Source organism: Helobdella robusta, assembly GCF_000326865.2.
Source record: "Helobdella robusta unplaced genomic scaffold HELROscaffold_10, whole genome shotgun sequence".
Classification (NCBI taxonomy): Eukaryota; Metazoa; Annelida; class Clitellata; order Rhynchobdellida; family Glossiphoniidae; genus Helobdella; species Helobdella robusta.
The window spans coordinates 2,895,393-2,907,785 of NW_008703571.1; positions in this window are offsets into that span (position 1 = coordinate 2,895,393).

Here is a 12,393-nt window from a genome sequence, read left to right on the forward strand (position 1 = left end):
TGACACGTTTGATTTCCGATTGAGCATGTTCACTGTTGTCGAGTGTGTAAATGCGCGATTGATGAATGATCTAATTGTGCTAATTTTATAACCTTCAGTGCACTCACTTATTCCATTTAAGCAGATGCCTTTATTGGTATTTTTTATGTAAACAGAAGTTGTAAAATTATGGTTGTCATGTTTAACAAGAACATCAAGGAATGGTAGAGATCTATTGGCTTCGTGTTCTATTGTGAAATTAATTTTTGACTGGTTGAAGATCATTAAGAGTTGTTGAACATAGTCTGGATTGCTATATGAGATAAAAATGTCGTCTACGTAACGTATATAGATATGTGGTTTAAGTTCCGGATGTTTTTTGAAAGTTTCGCTTTCTAAATATCCTACATAAAAATTGGCAAATAGGACACCCAGTGGCGATCCCATGGCTATTCCATCGATCTGTTGATACAATTGGCCCGTAGGACTGAAGAATGGTGCCTGCATTGTACATATTTTTAACATATTTTTTAATAGATTTTTAGGAATTTTTAATGGAGTCATATGTGAGGAATAAACAGTTTTGATGATAATGTCAATAGTTTCTTTGACTGGCACATTGGTGAAATATATTTGTTCATTGTTCATTTGCACATTGGCCTATATATATATACATATATATATATATACATATATATATATATATATATATATATTTTAACAATATTCTATAAATTCTACCGAATGTTTGGCGTTAATATGTTTGTAGTTCGTTTTTTCAATTTTTCTCACTAAAGTTTTTTGGTGAACGTTTAGTGCACTAATAGAAACTTAATTTTTGTATCTGCCGCTTGATCATATCCAGTATATTTCATCTTGCATACCTAAAACAATTTTTAGTAATATCTGTACCAGCTATACTGAAACTTTTAAGACACTTTTATATAACATTTTTGAACAGGTGAAACAATTTTTGAGTAATTTTATTAGAAAATGAAACTATATGTCAATTATATAATATTACGAAACAATATATACATGACATAACATTTCTAAAATTCAAAATTATAAAAATATGTCGTCCACCTCTTTGCCATATGCAAACTCAAATGGAAATATTTCTATTAATAACTTTTTTTAAACAGTTTAAGCGCCCGCCTGTTAAATTGTTTTCCTTTCATGCCAATCCAGCTTTTAGGAACAGACGAGCTATTTTTCTGCATTATTATAAACACAATTCGAGAACACTATCATTTCACTTTTTTTTATAATGTAATTCATTATCCTTAAATATCCAAAGACAAAAACAATGAAAACGAATTAAATCAACCAACGCCTTATATTTTCTACCAAATAATAAATTACAATTGTCAGTTATAGCCAGCAGTTTAATGTATCTGTGATAACTATTTTGTTACATGAAAATTATTACTTATTGTTTTTTCAAGTCTTTTTTTAAAAGATATGTATAAATATTTTCACCAAAGCTGCATGATCCAGTTTCAATTTGTAGTTACACATTTTTATGCTAAGTCTACTTTATTCTCTCATTGTTATACATTTTTTAATTTTCGTCTACAACTTCAACATGTTTCAATCCATTTACAAAGCTCATGGTTGTTTTGAAATTGAGAAATTTTGTTGAACATTATAACAACAATTGATTGATTATTTCATTGATTTAATTTTATATTAATAGTGATTAACTTTAGTGCTGTTAAATATTTGCTTTAAATAGCTATGTCACTGAAACCAATTCTAAAATCAGCAGTTAATAACCTGTTTTTAAAATGGCTCACTGATGTTGAGACTCAACATTTTTTGAAGCAAAATCTACAGCAAATACTTAATGGAGAGTTGTTAACAAGTTTTAATAAAACTTTTCTGAAACAATCTCCAAAGTCATCTTCATCTCCGAGAGGCAACCTACCTTCAAATCCAGCTCGGTTAAAGGTTTTTTTCACTTTTTATTTAAGTATTTTTCTGTTATTAATGCCATTTGCCATATTTGATGATTCTATAAAGTTAATTTTTACAATTTTTGCCAAGTGTTTTTTTGTGATTGAACTTTTCTATTTGCATTCTGTATAAGTGAGTGAGCAGCCCGCTGAATATAAGTCAAGTTTTGTGCTTCAGTGACTTGGTCCGAGTGCATACAAACTTTTATGATATTTTTTTCTAAATCTTGAGATTCATCCGACAACTCTTGAACATACGTGTTCGTCGATGTCTTTATTCCCTTCGTTTGACATTAAATTAATTGTGATTTTGCCAATTTATTCAATATTCTTCAACGAGTTTGGATCGCTTCTCGAGTTTATCACCGTGTCATGATACTTGGCGATCTGAAAGTTCATTTTGAGGATACATCACGCCATATAATTTTTTAATTAATTGCTGTAGTTTGACCTTGAACAACATGTGACAATCACACAACAAGGAAAGTGTTCTGGATGTCGTAATTTTAAAATCGAGTTGCGGTGTTCGTGATGCTCGGGTTGAGCCATCTATCATTTCAGATCATGTCTTTGTATCTACGTACAGGGCCACTTGCCAGTTGATTTTCCGACGCCAGTTGACCAAAAACGACCTTGTGAATTTTTGTGTCTGGCATACGTATAACATGCCCTATACAGCAGTGAGGTGAGCACAACTGCTCTGTATACCCCAATTTTGGTAGACAGGGTAACTCCGACGTCCGGTCAACATGCCAAAAGCAGCACCTGCTTTTGCAAGCCTCGCTGTAATATCGCTGTAATACCAGCTATTTTAATGCATAAAGCGCGACTAAAAAATTCCTGAGTTGATTTTGTTCTCCAGTTTAGCAACATTCAATTTGATGGATTTTACCATCCTATGATGCCTCTTGATTGGTTTGACCGTCATAAACATGGACGTTTTGACAAGAGGATGATCAGACCACGCAGTTGTCGCTCAAATCGCTTTGGTGAGACGAACGTTGCGGAGGTTCCTTTGTCTAGTGATGACGTAATCGATCAGGTGCCAGTGTCCTGATCGTGCGTGCATCCATGTTGTTTTCAGCTTGTTTGACTGTAAGTAGACCGTATTTGCCACAATTAGTTTTTGCATTGCGCATAACTCAAAAAGCCTGATTCTTTTTGAGTTTTTTGCCAATCCCATTTCGCCTCAGTACCCCACGCCATATGTCATGATCTACACCTACCCGTGCGTTGAATTCGCCCAGCACAAACAATTGATGTTCAAAGGGCGTCGTATTTACAGCTATGTTGAGCTGTTCGTAGAAACGATTTTTTTCTTCTTCCGATGCTCCTAGTATGAGCACCTAGCAGCTGATTAACGTAGCAGTGTGTCTTTCCTCGAGACTCAGTTGCATCTTAATTAGACGAGACGATATGCCATGGGGGGGTCTCACACACAGACTTGAGAAGTGTGCTACATATTGCATATCCAACTCCATACGTTCACACTTCTCTTGCTGAGTGTCTATGACAGAAAAAGGTGTATCCGGCATCTTTTTCTTCAAATTGAGTGGCATCGGATAATCTTGTCTCACTCTGTGCAGCTATATCTATTTCAAAACAAGCAAGCTCACGCGCCACAATGGCGGTTCTACGTTCATGCCGATCACTACTCTCCAATAATGTGCGAACGTTCCATGCCGCAAATTTCAGTGTTTTCCTTTTGGATTTATAAATATTTCTGCCGCAGAAAATAGGTATCCACTCAGCCGCGGTCAGCTAACAAGACAGTTTTGTTGGGCTAGCTTTTTTAGGACACATTTTCTAGTCCCCTCTCAAGTTGGAGAAAGCTGTGCTTTTCTAAATAGGCCTTGTCGCCAAGGCAGGACCGAATGTCACTGTAGCCCTCAGTAACGAGCGACCATCACACCAAGGTTGCCTACGTGCTGGACAGTGGCTAGACACATCCAGTTGTATCTTCTACCTGTTCCCGTCATCATCGCCACAGTACTTTTACGCTCACAGCATCCACCGGAGACAACCTGCATAATTGAATTAGTTTGAGGTGGGAAAAGTTTCGTGTCAGCTCCCTATTACTGTTAGAAATATTGAAAAGCTCAATCGTAAACTTTCAAATGATGAAAATTCGGTAGATTTTATCAAATAATATATATATATATATATATATATATATATATATATATATATATATATATACAGCCGGGTATACATACACTGTTGGACCTCCGTACAACGAACTTGATAGAAATTTTGTTTGTGTGTGTTTAATTGATTATATAACTTGTTAATTAAATTGACAAAATTTTTTTAATATTAAAAAACATTTTGTCAATTAAATAAATTACACACACTGATAATTTAACAATTAACAATTAAAATAACACTGATAATATGAATATTAAAAGACATTTTATCAATTTAATTATTAGGCTCAGTAATAAATTACAATATACTACTAGAAAAATTGAAATATAAATTAATAAATACGTAGTTTCATATATTATTCATATATATTTCATTTATTATTATATTTATAATATATATATTATTATATTTATAATATAATATATATTATATTATATATATTATATATATATATATATATATATATATATATATATATATATACGTTAATACATATATACGTGAGTATATATATATAGAAGTATAACCGTACATTTTTTGTATATATATGTTTAAATAATAGACAACTGTGTATGTTAGTGTCTGTATGCCATATATCTGTTTAATTAGTCGTTGGATATCGTAGCCTGCATATTATTTATATATATGTATATGTATAATATAAATTATAATATGCGTGTGTGCGTTGCAGTTGCGTGCGTGAATGTATATATGTACGGTTTTTTCATGTATGTATACTAATTTGTTTATTAAAGATATATAATATCTGCGTATTGTATATAAACATTCTTCTTTGATATACTTGCATATGTTGTACTTTGATGAATACTCGTGCACTGTTGTGTACGGTAGTTGCATATCTCAGTTGTTGAGGTTGTTTCGTTTGTTAGTTATCCAATGGAAACCTTAACAATAAGTTTCCCCGTTGAGGTGATTCATACTCAGGTCATCTTTTTAAGGTCTGCAATTGTTAATTTGAAAGAGAGTCAAGTTATCCACAGTTGCGATAGTTGCCCTTTCACTGAATCACTTTCTTGCTCATCCATTCATTTTGGCTTTTGCGCCCCTTTAACACTCGAGGATATTAATTTAAAAAATTTAGTCTGCGAGGATCATTCCAAAGGACAGGTTAATTGTTTTGATCATTTTTTAAAGAAACTATATTTTATTCGTTCAGATGATAGGGATGAGAAAGATGTTTTGTGGTTCTTGCTTGACTAACGTATCACTTACTAACTATAACTAAATTATTAAAGTATTTAGGTAGACAGAGAAGCGGTATGTACACACATGTACACACATATTTATTTGTTGGATGGAGACCATATTTTATACAATATTGTATGAATTCTATCAAATTGTTGATATAAATCAATTTAATTTAAAGTTTGTCTTTTCAATTTTCCTTATTAGAATTTTTGGGAAATTGTTCAATTTAGTCAATTTAGTGAAAATAGAATTATTATCCAAGTTCATCGTGGAAATTTAAAATTTCAAGTTCATCAGGAAAATTTTCATGATGAACTTGGATAATTATTCTAATTTCAATAAACTGAACAATTTCCAGAAAACTCTTGTGAGAAAAATTGATAAGACAAACTTTAAATTGATTAATGCCAACAATTTGATAGAATTCATACAATAATATATATATATATATATATATATATATATATATATATATATATATATATATATATGGGGTGAGAATTTCCGACTTGCTCTCTCAAGTACGGAATATATATATATATATATATATACAAGTATATATCTATATATGCAAGTATATATCTAAATATATATATATATATATATATAAGTATATATCTATTATATATATATATAAATTAGCAGGTCGCACGATTTTTCAAAAAAATTTTTGTATATAAACTACTTTTTCTAATAAAGCAAAATTTGCTGATTAAAATAATACCAAATTTATTATTGTAGCATTTATAGTTACCGAGAAAACGAATTTTGAAAGAATTATTTTTACTTTCAAACTTGCGCCATGTTAAGAGTGGTGCTCAATGTTAAGTGAGCATGGAGCGTTATATTCGCGCACAAGACGGGAAAAGAATGATTTAAAATTGAACACAAAACAATTTTTTCTTCTTGTTTTTATAACAGCTGTAAAATAAGAAAATAATAATTATGAATAATTTATATTTATAATAAAATTTAATTATAAATGATTAATTATAATTATAAAATAATTATATATATCTATAATTTATATATATTATATATAAATTAAAATTTAATAATCATATTGCAATGGTATTTATAATTTTATATTATATAATATATTATAATTTATATTGAAATATAATTCATTTATAATTATATATTATTATTATATGATTATTATATTATTATGTTATATTGATTATTATATTATTATCATAATTATTATATTTCATTATATGATTATAAAACTTAATAATAATAATCATATTACACACAAGCACGCACGCACAATCACACAATTATAAAATTAGCAAAATTTATCATAAGATGATTTTTCATCAGGTGAAGAATTCCATCCATACGTGTGGACTTGTTGAGTCCTAGAAAAAAAATTAAAAAATAATTTCTTGCGTTTAATTTTAAAAATATTTTTACAGAATGTTAATAAGTGGTTATTTATTGCATTTTTTTTAAATTGTTGTCATTACTTGTAAAAGTTAGCAGCTACGTTTGTTGAAAAAACTACCAATACAACACAACGCATTTTGATTTTCGTGACCGCGTGGTACGCACGGAAAAAATATAAAAAAAATTCTGCTTATACTCTAATTACAAAAATATTTTTACAGAATGTTAATAAATGGTTAATAATCATATTTCTTTAAAATTATCGTTTTTATCCATGAAACTTAGCAGTTATGAACATTCTGATAAAAAAAACCCGACCAATACAATGCAACGACCAATATCATATTTCTTTTAAAATTGTCGTTTTTACTCATGTTTTACTAAGTTTTTAAAAAAATATAAAATACACCAACCTTGTAGCGAATAGTCTGCCGCAAATGTGACTCACAACAACAAAGAAAAAATATTTTTATAATAATACATATTTCTTTTATCGCTCATAACATCCGAAAATTATATAGATGGGCGCATTTTTGAAAAATAAACAAAAATAGCAACGACGAAAACGCGAGTTTGCGATAGTAATGTTAAATCGCTTTCAGGAAAACGCGGCGATGTTGAGCGCGCGCGCTATCGCATTTTTTAACGTTGTGTGACCTGCTAATATAAATATATATTTATATACATAAGTATATATAGGATCTTTACCTGACAAGTTAAACTTTATGGAATTTTAAACTTAACATGAGTGTGCACACCAGTACGTGTTCATGCCATAGGGCCAACCCGGGGTTTTACAAACCCTGGAACGAACACTGGTTCTGCTTCCCAGAGTTGAGTGCCTATAAACGTACAGGATGATGATGTTGATGATGATGATAAAAGTACTATCACGATCATTTGCGTTTAGAGGCGTCCAACAATGATCGACAGGATCGTTCAGTGTTTGTCTCAGAACAGAACCCGGGTTGGCCTTGTTGCACGATTACACAGTAACATGTCTTCACCAAATCTGGTTTCAGATCTAAAACCCTGATGTCCTTTAGACACCACTTCTCTTCAAGTAAGCTTGGGTCTACTACTTCACCTCATACCGAATCATTTTAGTCTAGTTCTTCCACATCTGACAACTCATCTCTAACTTTCTATTTATTACCTCATTACTCAGACCCTTTCTCAGAAAGACTACATTATTTTTTTCATCATCTGCATTTCTGTTCTCTCCACCTTCTTATGTTACTATATTAATCAACATCAATCAATCCTTGTTTAAAAATCCTTTTTCGTTTCGGGTTGAACTTTTGTATTCTTCAATTTCTGTCTCTTAGCCTTTCGATCATTTGCGTTTAACTTCCTGATATTTAGTGCCTTCAAATTTTTCTGTATAGTTGGCATCCAAGACTTTTTTGGGCGACTCCATGGTTGGGTACCAGGCACTTGACGGTTTGTGACAGAGATTATCGTTCCATCTTTGCTTCGCTTGACATGACCAAACCAACGTAGACTATGACTATCTTTTAGAGTGCACAATCTTGCACGTCTCAAAATTTTGGTTGTATGGATATGGTCTTTCAAATCAACGTGTTGCATCTATCATATCATTTTCATATCCGTTTGAAGAAGTCGCTGCTCGATTCTTATTGTCATTGGTCACGTCTCTGCACCATACGTCAATGCGAAGCGTATCACTGAATAGTTCAACTCTGAGCGGAATGGCAGTGGAATGCCGCGCTGCATTAGCATCGATGCGAGGAGATGCCACCTGCACCTTGCCGCACGTGAATGGCGGCCTCAGCTGTTTTAGGGCAATCCAGTACATTCCCCATTGTTTGGAATGATGAAACAGTTTTTATCCCTGTAGTTCCAATCGTATTACTGTGCGGACCCTGCTGCCGCGGATTGATGCAAGCGGGGGAGATGAAATCGACCACCTTCTTTATCGAACCAGTATTTTTTTTAGCGCATTTGTGACACCATTGCTAGCATTTGATTGAATTGCTTTCCACTTCAGCACTGCAGACCGAACGCGGCCAGTGACCAGTGTCCATGGGTTCAGCGGATTCACCAGTTTGATCAACATAATTTTTACTATTATTAATTTTATTAAAAATATGTTTGATTAAAATGATTTTGATGGTTTCATACTTAATGTGATGCTATTATTTATTTATATAATTTATTAATAAATCATTCTTTAACAATATGAAGTGTGTTCTTGTCTGTGAAATTGAATTTAAATAATGCAAAAATGGTAGATTGGAGCAACACTTGTAATGTAATGATTGTAGCTTTGTGTTTAAAAATTTATTATTTTATATTAATTTGCTTAACAGACCTTATAATTGGTTTTTTGTTTTTATGTGTATGTTCATTTGCATTTTTATGCCTTATGAATTTTTTCAACAACAATTTACCACTTATATAAAATAACCAATTATAAACATCGGATGAAATAATATTGACCGATATAGTATTTTTTTTAAATTGTTTGATATAATAGTTTGAACTTGATTTTTTTAGAATAATACTAAACTTGACAAGACTTTGAAAGAAGACATTTCAAAAGATGACAGAAAAAATAATTTAACAGAAGCTAAAAAAACATCAATCAGTCATTCTACGAGGACTAATCAAAATGAATCAAAAGAACACCCAAGCCCCATCCAAAATTTTGACCTCAAAAATGAAAACCTGCGAGAATCAGAAATTGAATCACAACTCACCAGTATTAAACCCTTCTATTTTCCTATGGGTGTTCCGAGCAAATCTTCAGAAGATGAAGAAATATTGAAACTGGCAGAGATGGAGTTTGAAATGTGTGAGGGTGGCAGAATATCAAAGAGACAAATCACTGTCCTAACAAAGGTCAAATAAATATGCTTACTTAATAATACATTCAATTTTACTTGGCTTTTGATTTTGATGTTTGTATTTTTTTTTAAATATATTTTAAAGATTTGTAAATTGCCTTCATATTGGAAAATACCGTTCTTCAATTATTTGTGCGTCAACTCAGATGACGATCACATAAATCTGAAAAATTTTATTCCTGCTTGGAAGAGGTAGTTCTTGATTCTTTTTATATTTGAGCTAATCTTATCCGTGATTGTTAAATATTGTTGATATATTTTGCTTTATTGTTGCATTGATTAGTTGTAAATGAAATAACCTGAACAAGCTGTTAGTTACATAATAAATAAATAAATTAAATTAATTAATTATTAATATAATATATATATATATATATAATAATTATTAATTAATTACGTCCTGGGCATGACATAAAACTGCATCCACGCTGCCTTGCGTGCTTTTGAGCAAAAGGCTAGGCCCACCGCTTATAACTGGTGGTTGTCGTCAGGATGGGTGTCCGGATGTAAAAACTTTTCCCCAAATTATTCCTATGCCATCACAAAGAAAAACAACGGCCCCTAGTCCCCAGCAGGCCTTAAGTGGTCAAGGGGTGCCAAGAATCCCTGGGAAGTATGCAATAGCGGAGGGATGTTGCAGAAAAATTCAGAATGGCCCCTCTGTGGTACTTAGACTTGGAACGCTCAATGTTGGATCACTGACTGGCCGCAGCATGGAAATCGCAGAAATGCTCGAGCGTAGGATTGACATCTGCTGCCTTCAGGAAACCCGATGGAAATCGAATGGTATCTGTCATGTCAACTCAGACAAAGAAAAATATAAACTATTCTGGAATGGTCAAAAGACGGCCAAAAATGGTGTTGGAATTTTTGTCAGAGAACCGCTAGCCCAAGAAGTACTGGATATTAAAAGGATTAATTCACGTCTCATGTGGATCAAGCTTCGCATAAAAAGCAAACAATGATTATTTTTTCTGCATACGCACCACAGACAGGCGAATCAGAAGAGATGAAAAATAACTTCTGGACTGCATTCTCTGACACCATCTCAACAATACCAAAATCTGAAACAATCCTGATTAGAGGCGATCTCAATGGCCACGTTGGAGAGAAAACAGATGGTTTTGACAACGTACACGGCGGTTTTGGCTATGGAAAACGGAATGAAGATGGCAACCGCATCCTTGAGTTTGCTGAAAGTCACGGGTTTTGTTTACTGAACATATATTTTAGAAAGAGGTTGGAAAATCTCATAACATACAAAAGTGGACCATCAGCCACGCAAATTGGTTTTTTCGCTGTCAAGCAACCACGCCGAAGGCTGTTCAAAAACGTCAAAGTTATACCTGGCGAATCATGTGTCGCCCAACATAGACTCCTTGTGGCAGACATGGTTGTCGAACTGTCAAAACATAAGTCTAAACAAATGCCTTGGAGAATCAAAACGTGGAAGCTGAAAAGCAATATTCATCGAGAAAAATTTCAACAGATTGTCGCCACACAGTTAGACCACCAATCGCAAGCCAGTACAGATTGGAGTACATACAAAACAGTTTTGATAAACGCTGCAACTACAGTTTGTGGGAAAACTGGTACAAAACGTCAGCATGAACGGGACACTTGGTGGTGGAATGACAGTGTACAAAATGCAATAGCTGAAATTCACATCCTTCGGCAACTGCAAGAAAAGTACCTCGCAAAGCATCAACAACCATCACACATTTTGTAGACCTTGAAAAAGCATTTGATCAAGTTCCCCGTGAAGCAATCAGGTGGAGTCTACGTCGACAACTCATTCCAGAATATCTTGCTCGACTTGTGATGGAAATGTATACGAATACTAAGACTCTTGTCAGCACAACGGTTGGAAACACAGATGCATTTGACATCGGCGTTGGAGTTCACCAAGGCTCGATTCTCAGTCCACTGTTATTTATAACTGTGATGGAAGATATCACAAAACCGATACGCACTGGTGACATTTGGAATCTAGTATATGCTGATGAAATTGTTTTAACAGCCACGTCTGAGCAGAATGCAGCACAAATGTTTGAAGATTGGAACACCAGACTCGCCGATCATGGATTCAAAGTCAACATCAGCAAAACCAAAGCAATGAACACTGGTGAACCCATCCAATCCACAGCTACTGGACGATGGCCCTGTTCTGTTTGTAAAGCTGGTGTAGGTAACAATTCAATCATGTGTCAGCAGTGTAACCAGTGGTGTCACAAACGTTGTTCAAAAATAATTGCTACTTTATCTACTAAAGTGTCCAATTTTGTTTGTCCTGCTTGCATCAATCCACAACAATAAATTTGAAATAGAAATGTTTTCGAAGCCATTAAGGTAGAGAAAGTCACATCGTTTCAATAAGTAGGGGATGTTCTGGATTGTACTGGAACAGCTGAAGCTGCCGTTCGAGCACGCATACGTGCAGCCTGGAATAAATGGCATCTCCTTGCCTCTATATTGATGCGGCGTGATATCCCTCTACCACTACGATCAAAACTTTATAAATCTGTGATACGTCCGGTGTTGTTATATGGTGCAGAAACATGGCCAATGACAACCAAACTGGAACAACAACTTCAACGAACCGACATGAAAATGCTCCGACGGATGCAACGAATTAGTCTGAAGCACCCCATCAAATCTTCCGAAATCTTGCGTCGTGCTGGTTTAGATGATATAAAGGACGAATGCCGGCAGCACCGTCTGCGGTGGTTTGGTCATGGTTCGGTTGATGGCAAAGAAAACAACGTCCTACCTCGGAAAACCGGGTCTCTGGACGCAAAACGAAGATTGATTTTGATTGATTGAATTAATTATTTTATTTA